Genomic DNA, 19,500 nt, shown 5'->3' with positions numbered 1-19,500 from the left:
TAGTATTCAAAGTCATGTCCCACACCACATGGCTATCTTATCTAAGTCGTCTTGCAGGCTTTGCACATCAAGTGAACTATCTATAATTCTATAAATCACGCAGTCGTCTGCGAACATTCTGAACGAAGAAGTAACATCAGCGTCAATATCATTTATATACAACAAAAAAAGAGGTGGCCCCAGAACAGAGCCCTGGGGGACGCCTGAAGTGACAGAACCATAGTTCGAGAAGCGACCACCGACAACTACACACTGGTTGCCGTAGGGATAGGTATTCAGAGATCCATACAATGACTCTTTCATTCAAATTGTAGCTGCGTAATTTAGAAACAAGGAGATCATGCGCAACAACATCAAATGCCTTCTGGAAGTCCAAAAAAATGCAATCAATAACTTTCTGTTTATCAATAGCAACTGCGATATCATAAGTAAACTCAACCAACTGTGTAGAGCAAGACAAACCTTGGCGAAATCCGTGCTGAGCAGGGTTAAGTAAATTATGTTTAACGAGGTGCGACATGATAGAACTGTAAATTACATGCTCCATTGTCTTGCAAGCTATACTTGTTAGAGACACTGGCCTATAGTTTTGTACCGAATTTCTCGGTCCACTTTTATGGATGGGCACAACGCGAGCCAATTTCCAGTCTTTTGGCAGAGTGCCTTCTTGCAAACTCTTTTCAAATAATCGAGTAAAATACAATGACAATGTATCAGCGCAATTTTTGATGACCGCTGCTGGTAAATCATCTGGGCCGCTTGCAACCGACGGGTTCACATTGCGCAATAACTTGCGAATTCCTGCTGTACTAAAGATAACTTCTGGCATCAGAACAGCACTTGCTGGAATCTGAAAAGCTCGCGAGTGGGATGAAGTAAATACCGACAAGAAATATTTACTAAAGGTCTCAGCCTTACAGGCGTCGTCTTCAATGAGCGTATCACCACTTTTTATCGTTGGTACCGAGCAGTTATCTTTGCCGCGACTGCGAACATGTTTCCAGAATTGCTTCGAATCCTGTACCAGCCTGTCTCCAAGTGAAGAAAAGTAAGAAAGTTTCGCTGTTCCTGCTAGCGATTTAAACTCAGATTTCAACCTTTTTAGTTCAGCTAGATTCCTAGGGCAACGCATTTTTCTAAGTTTCAGATAAACTCGCTTTATTCTTTTCGTGAGAGCGCGTAACTGGCTGTTGAACCATGGTTTGTTTTTAGCTCTTCTAGGAGATATAGTTTGCGTGGGGATGAACATGTCTCGTAGCTGTAAGAGTTTTTCTTTTAGAATGGTCCATAACTGCACAGTACTAAGTTCATCAGTCAAAGTATCGAAAACCAAAAAATATGATTCTAGCTCTATGTTAATGCTATCATAATTTCCCTTACTAAATACATAGACCTTTCGCGCGAGTTTCTTTGCGACTGACACATTTCCAATGAAATGTCGGCTATCACTATGTTGTGATCACTTATTCCCGGCAGTACTCTAACATCTGTTATAACGTTCGGGGTATTACACAGCAATAGATCAAGAATATTCCCAGGGCCATCATTGCGAGACGCATCATGAATGTACTGATGGAACCTGAATGAATCAATTAAATCGAAAAATGTCAGGAACCTTGAGCACTGTCTCTCGCGGAACTGGCTGACCAATATATGCCAGGGAGGTTGAAGTCACCGTCCAACAAGATAGAGTCACCTTCAACAGTGTCCAGAATACTTGATAGGTGCTCAAATTCTGCTCGCGATGAACCAGGTGGGCGGTAGAATACCCCAATTTTCAGGCTTTTTCCATTCGATAATCTTAATTTACAAAACACGGACTCCGTAACAGCAGAAGAGTCTAACATTACACATGGTATCCCCGAAGCAACGAGAATGAACACACCCCCGCCTCTTGTGCAACGATCGCGACGAAAACACTGATATCCGGAAGGGAAAACCTCAGAATTCAAGACAGACGAATCGAGCCATGACTCAGTACCAAGAACAATTGATGGATTAGTAGATTGAACGAGAAGACAGAATTCATCAATTTTATTTTTAATGCTCTGGCAGTTTATGAGCAGCAAACTCAGCGGCCTTGTTTTCAGGGACGAGCCCAGTGGTCACAGCTCGACCACACCCCCTGAATCGCTATCATACTGATAACGGTTTCCGTTTAAGTGCAGCGTATCGAACTTTAGCACTGGTTTCTTTCCATCCTGTTTGTTTCTTTTTGCGTAGTCCCAAAAAATCTTTCTTTTTTCGCGCACACCACGTGAAAAATCTTCAGATATGCTGTAAGAAGTGTCCTACAGCTTATGCGCACTTGAGAGCACCGACTGCCGTACTTTGAAAGAGGCAAATTTTACAATGACAGGCCGATCTTTGCCAGCTTCGAATTTACCTAGCCTGTGAGCGCGTTCAATTGCCAATGAGGGAAGCGAAAGTTCGGAGGCGCATAGACTAAGAACAAGTTCTTCTGACTTGGCAGCGGTTTCGTTCTCAGAGTCCTCGAAACCAAAAATGATCAGGTTATTCCGCCTTCCTCTGCTTTCTGAATCTTCAATTTTGGCATTGAGAAACTTCATGGTCCTGGCGCTGTTCTACTGAAACAGAATCGATTGCTTTGCCCATGTCATCCATTTTTGTAAGCTGTTTTTCAAGAGAGCATAGACGCTCTTTCAAATCATTCATTTCCGTTGTAATCTGGTTTTGTTTTGCTTCTAATGATGTTAATTTCGACGGCATATTTTTTTGGCCTTAGAGTAATTGAGTCAGCTGTTCAGAGGGACCTGGGTTTAATTCAACATCTCCGCAACACACCAGCAACAGGAAAAAATAAAATGCATGAGTACGAAACAGAGATAGTTGCCGTCTAACATGAACATTCCGCGACCGCACATAATTTCGCTGTGATGACACAATCAAAAACAACGTGTGGGGTGGAACCGGCAGCAAAAATGCTTGGCGGGTAAGAGAACGATGATGAAAACCAACCTGCATTAATAGCAGAACAGTTGAGATGGGCATTGCCATGTCGCCGGTTCCACGCCCCGCTGGTGAAGTGCCGGCACACGTCGTCCATGAAGGTAGGCTCCGAAGACGTTCCTCCAGCAGTCTGGCACGCAGATAAAACCTGCGTTAATAGCAGAACAGTTGAGATGGGCATTGCCATGTCGCCGGTTCCACGCCTATCGTCCTTATACCGTCAACTCCCTCCGCTAATCTTTTCACTACTTGTGCGTTGTCACCATTCAGGACATCATTTAGACCCGCCGCTACCACTACCAAGTTACGCCTTGCAACATTCTCGGAAAGATCACTTTTTGTCTCTCTCAGTACCTCGTCCATTCTCCTCCCTGGGAATACCCCAACTGCGATCCCCTCCCTCCTTACTTCCTGATCTTGCTGCCTCTTATCAGTGACTGTGACCTCATTCCTTGGGTTCAGCTTGTTCCCTTTCTCTCTATCGCCTCTAGACTTCCTAGCTGCCACCTGTGCGTAGCTGTTCCTGTCTGAACATGTCTGACTTGCTTGCTTATCGCTGTCCATGCCAGTGCAAGCCCCATCCACGTGGCTGGCGCTGAAATGTCCGCCAATGTGGCTTTCAATGGCGGTGTCAGCCATTTCTGACTCCAACTGACCAAGCTGTTCTTGAAGTTTGCGCTTCACTGCCCTCTCTACCTGTAACTGTCTTTCTAGAGCATCCATACGTAGCACTAGTTTGCTGTTCGCCTGTTCAGCCCTGTCCAGGCGTGCACCTAATACGCAGTATTTGCACAGTAAATCTGCACCTTCGGCCTCCTCCACTGATTCGAACCGCATTTCTTTTAAATTCACCGACGCCTCACACTCCTTACATTTAACCTTCAGTAGCTTAACCATCTTAGCAACACTCAATTGAAGTAGGAAGCTTGAGGTACCACCCCTGACGGCAGCAGACATTCAAACAATACACAGACTGCCTGCCCGACGGGATAAGACGCAAGGAATACTCGCTCGTTTCACCAGACAGACGACAAGAGATTCGTGGCTGAACGCTAGAAGCAAAGTAAAAGATAATGAACCGAGCATTGTCATTCAGGAAAACCTGACACGGTATCACAGAGACTTGCTTCGCAGTGCGAAACAGAAGGCAAAAGATACAGGTTATCGTTTTGTCTGGTATACGAATGGGAAAATTGTCGTTCGCAAAGATCAAGGAATGACTACCATACATATCAAAGGAGCAAGCGATCTGGACCAGCTTACGTAGCACTGCGCAAGCTCGGTACGAAAGGAAAATGAAAAAGAAAAATGGCACAGTGCCCGTATCACCTTCCGCATGACTTGAACCTCATCGCTTCCTCTTTCTCATCCGCATCCGTTAAAGCTATACATGTCAACGCACGCTCAGTAAAAATAAAATGGTCTTGCTAGATGAATTTTTTAGCGAATTTCGGTTTATGTTTTCAGTGATAATGCTGAGTGAAACATGGAGCACCAGCGCGCATAATGTTTTCAAAATGACCAATTACAAAATCTACTATCTCAACAGACCCGTCGGGCGTGGCGGGGGAGTGGCTTTACTTCTGAATGAAAATGTAACTGGTGAAATGCTAAACCCATACAGTGTGATTACGCCGGATTACGAGATATTATCATTATGCTCAAAGAAATGTATTTACTCTGTCTGTTACCGCCCACCCAGTGGAGATGTATCCGTTTTTCTTAAATTCTATGAACACTTTTTGTCTTTTGTAGCTGATGGAGGTTATACGCTTATTGCTGGAGGCGATTTCAACATCGACATGAGCAGTAACAATTATTCTACGAGAGAATTTAGGACTATTTTGGCTTCAAATGGTTTCATTAGTGTAATAGAAATCGCTACCAGAGTAACAACAGGAAGTCAATCCACTTTAGACTTGTTCATTACCAATCTCGCCCATCCAAAAATTGAGACCGGTGCCTTATCATGTCCTATCAGTGACCATCTCCCAGTGTTCTTGTGCATGAATGAGCCAACCCATACACTGAAAGAACCAGAAGGTATTAGGTACCAGCGTATAACCAGTGTTACACTGAAAGCTTTTCGCGATGCTCTTTAAACAAGTTGACCTGGCCCACATAGCTGACCTCGATGATGCTAATGAAGTTTATAATAAGTTCCTTGATATTTTCAAACAACTATACCACCTGTACTTTCCCTCTACAACACATAAAGCCTCACGAAAAACTCGGAAAACATGGATCAACCCTGAGTTACGAAAAGAAATAAAAATGAAAAATAAGCTGTATAGAACATTTCTAACCACACGTACAGCTGATGATTTGAGATTACGTAAACAATTTCGAAATAGATTAACAAAGAAATTGCGATCAGCACGAACAGAATACTACTCTGCATTTCTAGACGTCAAGAAGGGTCGTCATGATGTGGTTTGGACCCGTTTAAACTCATTGCTGCAATGTAACCAGTCACGTGGTCATGTGCGGAATCTTAAAATCGATGATAAAGAACTTTCAGGGACAGAGCTGGCAAATGCTTTCAACAACTTTTTCACGAAAAAGAGAACGGATGGGTCCGCACGGAATGCATGCGATTACTTAGACTTTCATAACGATAATACAATATTTCTTGAACCTGTCACGACGGATGAAGTAGCATCGGTCATTCTTAGCCTAAAAAATAGCAGTTGTCGAGATATTGACGACATCCAGATATAGCCCATAAAATATGTAGCCGATATTATTGCTCCAGCTGTGGCACATATTTTTAATGTTTGTTTAGCTACATCAGTATTCCCAGAAAAAATGCAGATTGATAAAATAACTGTTTTATTTAAAAACGGCGACCGAAATGACTTGGGTAATTATAGACCCATCTCTGTACTGCCTGTTTTCTCTAAAGCATTGGAGAAAATTCTACACTCTAGACTGAATAAATTTTTAGATAAATACAACTTGCTCACACCATATCAGTTCGGATTCCGGAAAAAAAAATCGACTGAACTAGCACTCTTAGAGCAAAAAGAATATATTCTGACACAGTTTGAACACAAAGAGCTCGTAATAGGAATATTCATAGACTTCTCAAAGGCCTTTGACTTGGTTAATCATAAGTTACTTCTAGAGAAACTATGGCACTACGGAATTCGGTGCCAGGCTGCAGAACTTATAAAATCATACTTGTCAAAAAAGGAAACAAACTGTCAACATAGATAATACATATTCAGAAATAAAACCAATTTATTCTGGTGTCCCACAGGGAAGCATACTTGGGCCCCTACTTTTCAACATTTACCTTAATGATATTGTGAACATTAACCCAAATGTCAGGTTCATCATGTATGCCGATGATACTAGCATTTGTTTCTCCGGAAGTAACATTCATGACCTGATACAAATGTGCAACACGACAATGATCACACTGGAAAGATGGTCCCAATCAAACTATATGCGCCCCCGCCGCGGTGGCTCAGTAGCTATGGTGCTCGGCTGCTGGCCCGAAAGACGCGGGTTCGATCCCGGCCGCGGCGGCTGAATTTCTTTGTAGGAGAAATTCGAGGCCCGTGTACTGTGCGATGTCAGTGCACGTTAAAGAACCCCAGGTGGTCGAAATTTCCAGAGCCCTCCACTACGGCGTCTCTCATAGCCTTAGTCGCTTTGGGACGTTAAACCCCATAAACCAACCAACCAAACTATATGCGCGTGAATGAAAAAAAGACTAAAGCTGTAATATTTCCACCAAGAAACAAACCGATCCCCCCATACGATAATATTAACTTTAACTCTAGAGAAATAGAAATTGTTGATCACTTCAAATGCCTAGGTGTAGAATTTTCTTCGCACATGTCTTGGGAAGATCACGCAAATCATGTTGTCCGGCAGTTAGCCAGGGTAACAGGCACGATTGGCTGCATTAGATACATTCTTTCTAAATCAATTAAACTACTTCTATATAACACACTGTTCTGTGCCCACATTAACTACTGCCAGCTTGTATGGGGCACTGCAACGTATTCCTCATTACAAAAAATTCATGTTCTGCAAAAAAAGTTTCTTCGCTACGTCTTTAATGCGGACTATGGAGCACCCAGCAAAGCGTTCTTTCGTGAAACTGGCATAATCAAAATCTTTGATTTATATCAATATCGACTGAGTGTTCGTTTTAAACTAGAAACCAAAAATAACATAAGTCATATTCGACGTCTGGCAAATCTGAAAGAAAAAGAAGCGAGTTACCCTTTTAGAGAGCCTGAAACCTGGTTGGTGCCTACACCACGCATAAATACTGGTAAACAACGCCTGCAATATACACTTCCTTCTCTTTTAAACGCATACAAATCTGCCAATTTTAACTTGTTTACCTGTACTCATCGTGAGCTGCGTTGCTTATTCATAGACTGTGTTACAAAATGATTTTTTTTCTTTAAACTGCACTAAGTGGTGTTTTTTGTTTTCTTTAATTTGTATTGTTTGATTCATTGTGCTTTTGTTGTACCGTTAAAAGATACTTAACTTATGCAATGATGTTTGGATGCCCATGTAAATTGCACACATGTACAAACTAGAGGTAAGATTTTTCTTGGTGTTAATGTGTTTTTCTCTGAATTGTTCTCTGTTGTTTGTTATTTTTTTTCTCGTCGCCTGTCACTGCTTCCCGGTATAGGGGGCTGCGGCTCAGTCAAGCTGTCTATGACAGCTTTTTCTGCAGCTCCTCTGTCACTTTTTGAGGCAGAAATAAAATTATTATTATATTGTTACGTGCTTAGCACGCACGGGGGTTTATTCACAGAGGGGATCGGTCGGAGCAGGATGGAAGCAGGAAGCCTACCAGCGTCCTTCAGCTCTTTCTCTTCCTTTCTCGTCAGTCCATCTTCTGCTTCTTCCGTCGAGGCTCTGTGGAAGCACGTGACATTTCCCTCCTCGCAGACGAAGCCCGTCGGGCGAGTTAAATAGATCGTCTGGGATGGAATCGCTTGAGGCGGGCTACATGCACCACCTGAGACTGGCGTGACCGTCGACCACTAGCAGTTACTCGTGATATAACGTAATTAACGTCACTTATGCACTGCAACACAACAAACGGTCCAGTGTAGTGGGATAGAAGTTTCTGACACAGATCACGCTTGCGTAGAGGGGTCCACAACCACACAATGTCACCAGGAACATAAGAAACTTCCTGGTGTTGGACGTCGTAGCGGTTCTTGGAACGCTCTTGCGAAGATAAAATTCGAACACGGGCAAGCTGGCGAGCTTCTTCAGCTCTGCAGAGTGTGGTCGCAAGAGAAGGTTCATCGTGGATGAAAAATGGTAGAATGGTGTCAAGGCCGCAGCGAGGTGAGCGAGCATAGAGCAGGTAAAAGGGGCTGTAGCCAGTTGTCTCATGTTGCGCTGTGTTGTATGCATGAGTAATGAACGGGAGGACGCCATCCCAGTCCTTATGATCTGCAGCGACGTACATAGCAAGCATGGTGGTGAGCGTCCGATTAGTGCGTTCTACCACACCGTTCGTTTGGGGATGATATGGCGTGGAGTGGCGAAAACTGCAGCTGCTGAGACGGAGAAGTTCTTCAACAACGTCCGCTGTAAATTGGCGTCCACGGTCGCTAATGAGAACTGCAGGAGGGCCGTGCCGAAGAATGACGAATCGAAGTAAGAAGTTAGATACTTCAGACGCAGTAGCAGCTGGTATCGCGGCTGTCTCACAATAACGGGTTAAGTGGTCTACGCACACAAGAATCCATCGATTTCCTTTAGAGGACCGTGGGAAAGGTCCAAGGAGGTCAATGCCAACTTGCTCAAACGGGGCTGTTGGAGGTGTGATTGGCCGCAGTTTGCCCGGTGGACTTGAAGTCGGCAGCTTAAAGCGCTGGCATTGCACACAGCTGGCTACATAGTGCTGGATGGTTGAACGCATGTTAGGCCAGTAAAATCGTTGTTGTGTGCGGTGGAGTGTGCGTGTCACTCCCAAGTGCCCAGACGTGGCGTCGTCGTGCATCATTTCAAGAACTGTGATGCGTAGGTTTTCGGGTACGACAAGAAGCATGCGTGCTCCTCCAGAAGCGAAATTCTTCTTATAAAGCAAACCGTCGCGAATGCAAAAAGTATTCTTTACAGAATCTTGAGCGGCATCAAACAAAGAGGTTAATGTCTGGTCTTTGCGTTGCTCAGTTCGGAAAACTTGAAGATCGGGGAAGGCTTGTGAAAGTGACGCCAAGTATTCATCAAAGTTGTCTGCGTCGTCATCAGTCGTTTGAAGCGGCAAACGGGAAAGACAATCGGCATCTGAGTGTTTACGGCCGCTTTTATGCACCACAGTGAAATTAAATTCTGGTAGGCGCAAAGCCCATCGAGCAAGCCGGCCACAGGGGTCACGAAGACTCACTAGCCAGCAAAGCGAGTGGTGGTCGGTCACGACGGTGAAAGCATTCCCGTACAGATAGGAGCGGAAGCGCTGTACAGCGAAAACAACGGCGAGACATTCTTGCTCAGTAACCGTGTAATTTATTTCGCTCTTACTCAATGAACGGCTGGCATATGCTACCACGTGCTGATCGTGACCATGGCGTTGTATAAGTACAGCGCCGATACCGATACCACTTGCATCAGTGTGCACTTCAATTGGTGCAGATGGGCAGAAGTGGCGTAGGATGGGGCCCGAGGTCAAAAGAAATTTCAGATGTCGGAAAGCTGCGTCACATTCGCTGGTCCAATTGAACGGTGCATCTTTATGGAGCAAACATGTGAGTGGGTAAGCGATGTCCGCAAACCTAGCTATAAAGCGTCGAAAGTACGAGCAGAGCCCTAAAAAACTCTGCAGCTCTTTCACTGATTGAGGCACCGTAAAATTTTTGACAGCTTCAATTTTCTTGGATCTGGTCGAACACCTTCTTTATCAACTAAATGACCAAGAACAATTGCTTCACGGTTCCCAAAATGACATTTCTTGGAACTGAGGATAAGGCCAGCTCGTTCCATGCAATCAAGCACAATATCCAGGCGGCTGTTGTGCTCACTAAACGTTTTGCCAAAAATTACAACGTCGTCCAAATAACAAAAAACAAATTTGCCACTTGAGGCCACGCAGGATTGTATCCATGAACCGCTCGAATGTTGCAGGTGCATTACATAATCCGAAAGGCATAACGTTAAACTCGTAAAGTCCGTCTGGTGTTATGAATGCCGTTTTTTCCCTATCTGCAGCGTGCATGGGGATTTGCCAGTAGCCGGATCTCAAATCAATAGAAGAAAAGTATGAAGCGGAGTGCAGACTATCAATTGCGTCATCTATACGTGGAAGCGGGTAGACGTCCTTCTTCGTTGCCGTATTTAAGCGACGGTAGTCAACACAGAACCTCCATGTGCCATCTTTTTCCTTAACAAGGATAACTGGAGCTGCCCAAGGACTGGAAAACTCTCGAATTATGCCTCGCTTTAGCATCTCTTGAACTTGGTCATCTATTAACTTACGTTCAGTGGCTGAGACTCGATAGGGCTTCTGGCGTATAGGAGGTGCGGAGCCGGTGTTGATCGTGTGATGAATACGACTGGTAGGCGGTGGTGTTGAATCGTCTTTGGCAAAGTCGAACACAAACACGTGCTTCAGAAGGAGTTCCACTAGAGTGCGACGCTCGGTTGTGGGAAGAGCCTGATTAATCATAGCCTTAACTTGGGTCTCCATATCTCTTTTCACGTGCTGCTCACTGACGGAGTTGGTTAACGTCGCGACGGAACCTGACACACCTTCCTCGAAACGGGCGAGTTTGAGGCCCCGGGGCAACACAGCTGGTTCTTCAGAGTGGTTCACTGTCCACAGCTCGGTACGGCCTCTCACCACGGGAACGACGCAACGAGGCATGACGATACTCTTCTTAGAGCAGGCGAGTGTCGTAGGCTCTACCACAGCTTCAAAAGATTCGCACTGATTGTGAATAGAGGAAACCTGCACGAATGCTGCGGAGAAAGCTGGTACAATAGTGTCTTCTTCCACCGCAAATGCTCCAAAATCCGGTGTCAAGTTATCCACAAGAGCTGAAAGTAGTGAAGAATTCAAAGCAATTTCTCCCGTACGACAGTCTAAAGTTGCACCACACTCTTGCAGAAAATCAATCCCAAGAATCACATCATGCGTCGACCGTGGTAGCACTGCGAATTCTGTTCTAAACGTTAGACCACCAATAACAACATCCGAAGCACACGACAGTCTAAAGTTGCACCACACTCTTGCAGAAAATCAATCCCAAGAATCACATCATGCGTCGACCGTGGTAGCACTGCGAATTCTGTTCTAAACGTTAGACCACCAATAACAACATCCGAAGCACACACACCAAGTGGAACCAAAGGTTCACCACCGACACCACGGAATAACGCTGCACGGTCAGCACTAAACATCACTTTCCTACCTAAACGGTTCTTAAACCTCAAACTCATAACGGATACGGTAGCACCAGTGTCCACAAGAGCCATTGTTTTCACACCATCAATAAACACTTCCAGTTTGTTCTTCAACATAAACACGGGCAGAGGTATATTGGACGTCATCGACTCGCCGGCGGCCTCACCTCCATCGGCCGCGCCTCCTAGTTTCCCGGAGGCGGAGGGGATACACGACGTCGAGGAGAAGGTGACCTCCGTTGGCGCTGAGGTGGCGGCGTCACACTGCGGTCAGATGCAGGTGATGAACTCCGCAAATTGCTCGGACGGTACGGCTCCCAAGCGGACGTTGGGGGTCGCTGCTGCGCGGTGTGCAGTTGTCCGCAAGTATGCACCGGGGGTTGGCAGTCTTGAGAAGTCGGGAAACGACGGCGGCAATATCTAGCGATATGCCCTGCAATGCCACACCGGTAGCACAAAGGTTGAGAGCGCCAGCGACCGCCATAAAAGTCCTGGCGAACAAAATCGCGACGTTGGCTGGAGCCAGGATCTCGCTGCTGACGAACCACGTCTTCTGGGTAGGTGGGCCTCCTTTCCGTCGGCTGGTGGCCATAAAGTTGGGCAGTGTTCCGATCGTCCATGGGCAAAGTGCCGTTAGGTTGAGCCCACGGAGTCGACAGGGCGGCAACATCTTCCTCCGGTGCAGAACTGTGCCGCAGATATTCTGTGCGGCAGAAGGTGTCCCGGGATCTGGACAATTCCTCGCGCACAATCTCTCGAATCATATCAGCCATAGAATTTGGAGGACAGGCTTCAACACTGGCTATAGAGGTGACATTGGCCAATCTTCCGAATTTAGGGGTGATTCGACGCAGCTTAAGAGCTTCAAATGTTCTGCAATGTTTTATAACGTCAGCGGTGGTGTTCAGGCTCTCTTTGCTAATCAGGAAATTGTAAACATCTTCCGCAATTTCTTTTAGAAGGTGGCCGACTTTGTCTTCTTCAAGCATACTGGAGTTAACTAGCTTGCATAACTTTAAGATGGCTCCGATGTATGCCGTGCAAGTTTCTCCTGGTACTTGCGCGCGGTGAAGCAATGTCTGTTCCGCACGCTTCTTCTTTGCCGATTCATCCCCAAAATTTTTCTTTACCTCGGTTGTAAATGTAGCCCATGAATTCAGTGTATCCTCATGATTGTCGAACCAGTCAAGGGCAGTGGCGGCAAGGAAAAACACCACGTTAGCCAGTTTAGTAGCAGCGTTCCAGCGATTGTATTTGCTCACCCGCTCGTAGTGTTTCAGCCACTCGTTAACGTCCTCTTCAGGTTTTCCAAAAAATGTGCGGGGCTCTCGATAATGAGGCCAGTTGTTCGCTGTGGATATCCCGGGTTGCTCGGCATTGTCGTCTCCAGGCATGTCCGATGGCAGTGGTGGGAAGCCTGCGAGTCTACGGCTCCTTCGGTAGATGGAATGCTTCGTGGTCGATACCCGGCACCTCTCACCAAACTGTTACGTGCTTAGCACGCACGGGGGTTTATTCACAGAGGGGATCGGTCGGAGCAGGATGGAAGCAGGAAGCCTACCAGCGTCCTTCAGCTCTTTCTCTTCCTTTCTCGTCAGTCCATCTTCTGCTTCTTCCGTCGAGGCTCTGTGGAAGCACGTGACAATATTATTGTTATTATTATTATTGCTACCACCAAATGCTAAGATATCTACAGGCTCAAAGCAAAAAAAAAACACTTGAAAACACGTGCACAAATAAAATAAAATTCAGCCTACAGCAAATGTTGATCGATCACTTAGAAAAGGGGGAGTTCAGGGTGAAGCGGCCCGTGGTGACAGTTTGCCGAACTAAAAGGCCATGTCCTGGAAAGCTGGGCTTGTGGCAGGGGGCTGTCTCAAAGTTTTTTTCAGAAGCACTTGCGCATGCTCAGAATTGAGGACCCGTTTATGGTAGAGAATTAGGAAGAGCTTATGGTATTCCTTGGGGATCAAGGAAGCTCGAATGAGTAGCTGACGTCTCTGACCAATTTTATTTCATGCCTAAGGACGAACTGCTTGGTGCTTTAAAAGGGGCACTGCGATGTTTTCCTTGGTACCGATTGATATCATTAAATAGATTAATCATGCGTTGCTGAGACCAGTGAAAAAAGAATTATTGAAATCGGAGCATGCAAACAAAAGTCGTGGCACTCTGAAAATTCGAAATGAAAAGATTAGACGAAAACGCGTTTCACTCACCCATTTCACTCACCCGGTACTTAGATTGGGCACCACCAACCGCACCTAGTGCACACGCAGAGGAAGCTTGCATGCAATTGTTGCTTTGTCGGGGCAGCACACGGCCGCTAATATTGACGGCGTCCCCCCCCCCCCCTTCATGTACGCGGCGCCGTAGACAGGGTAGGGGCGAGAGAAGCTCCCGGATGTTTTATTGTTGATAGGGTTGCAAGGCTGTCGGCTGTCCTCCCCTCCCCATCAAACTCGCCTCCTGTCTCCTGCCCGGCCTTTCTGTTCACATTTTCGGGCAAGGTGTGTCGACTTAAAGTCACTGGATATTGTGCGTCCCCCCGCGAGAGTACAGGCATTCCCATATTATGTGGTCGAGGGTCCCTCTCGCGCCACACACATTACATTCATCACTCCTGGTCTCAGGGAACATGTGCTTCGGCATAACCGCGGATGCGTATAGTCGCCTCTACGCGACTGCTTCTCTGTTGTCTAATTTCGGGTCTGGCGGCGGTACCAGTCTACGCTCCAAGCTATAATGCTTCGTGATCTCCCCATGTGCTAGCATGCGCTCTCCGCTCCCTCGGTCATCGAGGGGCCCTGTAGCGGCTCGGCGGTAGAGATCTCGAGCCAGCTCGTGGGCCGCCTCGTTGCCGGGGAGAGCTTCCTGTCCCACTTTCTCTGGCCTAGAATTCTGGCCGCCAAGGGCTTCCCTTGCTAAAAGTTCTTATGGCCGATTTTCTGTCACTGATGACACACTTCGCATCCGTTCCAACTCAAGCCAACGCGATCTCACTTTCCTCGGCAACTCGCAAAGTGGCACCTGTCACGGGATTACAGCTGTCTACCGTTGCCCAGTGTTGTAGGCGTTACCGAAAAAAAGTAACTAAAAACCTTGACTCGTTACACTAAAAATAAAAGAACGCGTTACCGCCCTACGTTACCTAGAAAAAAAGGTAACGCGTTATCGTTACCGTTACCGAAAAAAAGTATCGCACGTTACTTTGGCCATAAATGGCCATGGCCATAAATTTTAATCAGTGCGTCTTTGCTGTAAGAACTCAACATAACAATTTTATACAGCTCATACTTCATATAATTCCAACTTCACAAAGAAAACATAGCTCAACTCAAGAAACTTACAGTAATTCTGGTGTGCTTCTGCTTACGAAATTACGCGGAAATTGTGTAGAAATTAAGGAATGCTTAGATGTCATAGTTCTGGAAAAAATATATTTGCCAACATAAACCATTTTTTTTTACTTGAACCTGCATAATTAGCGAGTATGTTTTTGCAGGCTAGTTGGTGCCTAAGCATTCTGGGTTTTTTGCGCAAAATACACGGCACAAAAAGAAACGAGGTAGACAGGACAAGCGCTTACTAACAACTCCTTGTTAGTTGTTAGTAACAAGTAACCGAGTTGTTAGTAAGCGGTTGTCCTGTCTACCTCGTTTCTTTTGTGTCGTGTCTTTTGCGCAAAAAACCCAGACTGCTGCATCATTATCGCAAAAATGCGAGTATTTACGTCAAGGTGTTCCAAGGTCAGCTTCGCTCGCTTAGAATACCAATAACCAGAAACGTAGCCGCAAAAGTTGATAGAAACAGCCGGTTGAGTGCAATCCCCTTTTCTGTGCTGTACCATTGTACTCTTTGGGCGGCTCTCTTGGGGCCATGTTGAAGTAAACTGGCGACATTCCTGAGTTTACTCAGAAACGGGAACTGCTTCCACCAAGAATGCAAGAGTTAATAAGGGCGGAAAACTGGGCGAGTTGGTGGGGATTCATACTTTCAACTGCGCAAAAAAACACGGACACAAGGTAGAAGGCACGACACGAGCGCAGACTATCAACTAAATTTTTATTTCAGTAATCAGGTGCTTACAAACGCTCAAAAAACCCAGGGCACAGACGCATAGAAACAAACGCAACACAATCACTAACTTTGGCGCGTGCACTGTCAATTCATTCAACAAAACAAAAACCCCAAAAAACAACAAGGAAAAACTAACAGGTGGCATCCGGTCAGGCCAACGTTCCGTACTTCCTACTCGTGCAGAGATAATTGCGTAGAAAAGGTATCTCCTCATCCAGCAGGCCGACGGAAGGCAAAGCGACGCATGTATCTCCTTTTTTTCTTGATGAGATATGCTTCCACTATCTCCCTGCATATCTGGTCTCGGTGTCTGAATAAGATTGTGGTCTTATTCAGATGTGGAAAGCATCCCTGGCAATTCCTGCAGTGCAATGCAAGGTTAGACGAGACCGCGCCCTTCAAAGACCTACGGTGTCCCGCCATCCGCTCATTAACACATCGGCCCGTCTGGCCGATGTATGACCTACCACACTTTAGGGGGACTTCATAAATCACCCCCGTGTCACAATCCGTGAATATGTTTTCCTTCCTGTGCGCTACCGTGCATCCACCTTTTCCTCTGTGGCCCTCTGGCTCAAGCTTGTTGCGTACAGCGCTACAGACCCCCGCCAGCTTATTCCTTGCGGTGAAAATGACGGTTGCTCCGTATCTAGCCCCCACTTTTTCTAACCGGTGCGAAATTCCGTGAACGCATGGAATCCCTACAATTCGTCCTTGCTTGCTCTCTTTTTGAACACCACCCGCCCTCCCTGTCTCGGCTAAGGTCCTTTCAGTGATCTGGCCGAGAACAAGCTCAGGATAGCCGGCTTCCTTCGACCTCCTTATCTGTGCTTGGAAGCTGGCCTGAACCCCATGCTCACAGGATTTTTCCAGGGAAACTTTCAGACAGGAGGTCACTATGCCAGCCTTAATCAGTTTGGAGTGCCCAGAACCATAGTTCAGGAGTGGTTTTGTGGTCCGAGGGTGGTACTTCCAACATACTCCTTTTTCAAGGCACTCGATACTCAGGTCCAGGAACTGAAGAGTACTCAGGCTTGGTAGTACTCAGGTATGGTTCTGGGCACTCCAAACTGATTAAGGCTGGCATAGTGACCTCCTGTCTGAAAGCTGAAGGCTGAAAGCGATACCTTTTGGTTGGAAAACAAGCTTACACAGAAACTGACTTACAGATTTCTGCAAATGATCCATTCGTGGCTCGGCATGCGTCCACTCTTTAGAGAGTTGCGTGTGTGAGTGGTTTGGGGGTGAAGACAAGTCGTCAAGGGCAGGTGTTTTTTGGCATGCATGCGAGCCGCAACAAGGGTCGTCGAGAACACCGGTAGATTTTATTTATTTGTAACATCATTTTCGGCGTTTTTTTTTAAAAAAGAGGCGGACGGGGAAAATTGAAATAAAAAGTAACTAGTAACGTGGCACCTCACGTTACCGAAAAATGTTAACGTAAGTACGTTACCCGTTACAGTTCCGAAATGGTAACGAGTACGTTACTAAGTTACCGAAAAAAGTAACGCGTTACCGGTAACGCCGTTACTTGTAACGCGTTACCGACAACACTGCCGTTGCCACCGTAAAACCGGCACCACCTCTGCCGCGTCAATATAGGCCACCTCATGCTATATTCCGGGTGCATGTGTTTTGGCGGGGGGGGGGGGGGGGGGGGATCATCACATTTTGCCTGACTTCCCTATCGACCTTTTCCGTGGGACCCCTGTCCGGTTTGATTCCCTCAGATTGGCTCTTCCTGTCCATTTGAGAGGCACGCACCGCCAGCTCTGGTCACGTGTTGTGCACCCCTGGAGTCATCATTCTCTGTGTTCATGTGCGCATGCGCAGACACGGCGCTCTTTTCACGCAATTACAGACACAATCTTTTCTTTTTCTGTGCACCGCTTTCTAATCTAGACACGGCGTTGCGTAGCTCAGCTGGCTGAAGATGTACGCCTGTACCAGTTTAATCAATTTTTCTTCCTTTAATCCTCCGCCCGTGCTGGTCACCCGCTTAATTAAGGTCAGGGTCTGCATCGCGTGAGTCTCCAGCCTTCTGATAATCTCGCCATTATGTCCGCGTGACTGGAGAATTAGGCCCAAGAATCTTATTCGCTTACCCGCTACTTTAATTTTGATCCATTATCTCGCGCATATCATATTAGGAAATGTCAGAATCTGTGTATCAGCGAGCCCTCTGTTAACATGGCAGACTGTGAAATCCATTCCTCAGCCTCAGCATTGCATTGACATTTTTTTTTTTATAACGAATTTTTAAACTGATTCTTCCACAGCGGTGACTGGCGGCGCCTGATGCTTCAATTCCGTTCTGTTTCCTCTGACTTGGGCTTCCAAGCAGGGGTCGCGTGTTTTTGTTTTTTGTGTTTTTAAAGTCACTTCCATATATTGCGTGTTTCGGCAGTAAACCCCAGTTGCGAGTTAGCGCTTGTCTGCGTCGTTTCCTTTCCGTCCCTCGTGTTCCCTGCGCGCTATTGTTACATCGCGAAGGTTATTCAACTTGCCCAACGTTCCGCTTTGTTCCACTTTCTGAATAATTTCGAGCAAATATCTCCACGTTAGGGGAGCAGCGATGGCGTAGAGGTAGAGCATCCGCCTCGCGTGCAAGAGGACCGGGGTTCGAATCCCGGTGCCACGCAATTCTCCACGGGATAAAAAAAAAACTCCGCGTGTCGATGGAATTGCATAACCAGGCTTGGAGTGCGGCCTGATTTCGGTGACCAGAACCGACAACGCACTTCCTCATCAGAACAGGATTTTGGCCACCCTGGTGTAGTACTTGGCCACAACCTTCTATGAACAAACCAATTAACCCTCGGCCCTCAGTCCCCAGCGGCTGCGGAGCAACTGACCAAGGCGGCGGTCAGATCTGTGACGCAGCGGAGGGTGCTAAGAATCTCTGGCTCCGGACAAGGCCGCCTTTGGAAACTGAACCTGGCAACGTTTAACGCAAGAACATTATCAAGTGAGGCTAGCTTAGCAGTGCTGCTGGAGGAATTAGCCGGTATTAAATGGGATGTCATAGGGCTTAGTGAGGTTAGGAGGACAGATGAGGCGTATACAGTAATAAAGGGCGGGCATGTACTGTGCTATCGTGGATTAGCAGATAGGCGAGAACTAGGTGTGGGATTTCTCATAAATCAGGATATAGCTGGCAACATCGAGGAGTCTTACAGTATTAACGAGAGAGTGGCAGCTATCGTAATTAGGCTTAATAAGAGGTACAAGCTGAATGTGGTGCAGGCCTACGCGCCTACATCAAGCCATGATGACCAGATAGTTGAAAGCTTCTATGAGGATGTGGAATCGGCAATGACCAAAGTAAAATCACAGTACACTGTACTGATGGGCGACTTTAATGCAAAGGTAGGTAAAAAGCAGGCTGGAGATAAGGCGGTAGGTGACTATGGCATAGGTTCTACGAACAGTAGGGGAGAGTTATTGGTAGAGTTCGCAGATAGAAATAATTTACGGATTATGAATACCTTCTTCGGCAAACGAGCAAACAGGAAGTGGACGTGGAAGAGCCCCAATGGTGAGACTAAAAATGAAATAGACTTCATACTGTGTGCACACCCTGGCATCGTAGAGGACGTGGATGTCCTCGGTAAGGTCCGTTGCAGCGACCACAAAATGGTAAGGTCTCGTATTAGCTTAGATTTGAAGAGGGAACAGAGGAAACTGGTGAAGCGAAACGCTATTAACGAGTTAGCATTAAGAGGGAAGGTAGAGGAATTCATAATGTCTATGCAAAACAGATTTTCCGCTTTAACTGAAGAAGACGACCGTAGTGTTGAAACAATGAATGATAATCTTACAGCTATCGTTACAGAGTGCGCCGCAGAAGTAGGTGGTAGGATGGTTCGACAGGATACCAACAAGCTATCTCAGGAGACTAAAGATCTGATTAAGAAATGTCAAAGCATGAGGACGTCTAACTCCACAGACAGGATAGAACTAGCAGAGCTATTTAAGTTAATAAATAAGCGCAAGGTAGCCGACATAAGAAAGTTTAACATGGAGAAAATCGAGCATGCTCTAAGGAATGGA

The 19,500-nt window shown here is 46.2% G+C and overlaps 1 protein-coding gene and 1 long non-coding RNA gene across 2 annotated transcripts in view; one reads left to right on the top strand and one right to left on the bottom strand.

Moving 5' to 3' along the window:
* The window catches only part of LOC149324974 (uncharacterized), a 32,304-nt gene extending 19,181 nt beyond the window's left edge, over positions 1 to 13,123 (bottom strand). Inside the window, exons 1-2 of the long non-coding RNA XR_016286071.1 lie at positions 7,802 to 13,123; positions 2,980 to 3,118 (exon numbers count right to left, since the gene is read on the bottom strand). This is a non-coding gene — a long non-coding RNA (uncharacterized LOC149324974). The remainder of the gene's footprint in view (positions 1 to 2,979; positions 3,119 to 7,801) is intronic.
* Positions 1 to 19,500, top strand: part of LOC149324973 (uncharacterized) — a 117,294-nt gene that overhangs the window by 95,496 nt on the left and 2,298 nt on the right. The window lies entirely within an intron of this gene.

Source organism: Amblyomma mixtum, chromosome 10 (assembly GCF_055824585.1).
Source record: "Amblyomma mixtum isolate Tamu chromosome 10, ASM5582458v1, whole genome shotgun sequence".
Classification (NCBI taxonomy): Eukaryota; Metazoa; Arthropoda; class Arachnida; order Ixodida; family Ixodidae; genus Amblyomma; species Amblyomma mixtum.
Note: the sequence above shows the minus strand (reverse complement) of the source record. Positions and strands in the feature narration are given on the sequence as shown.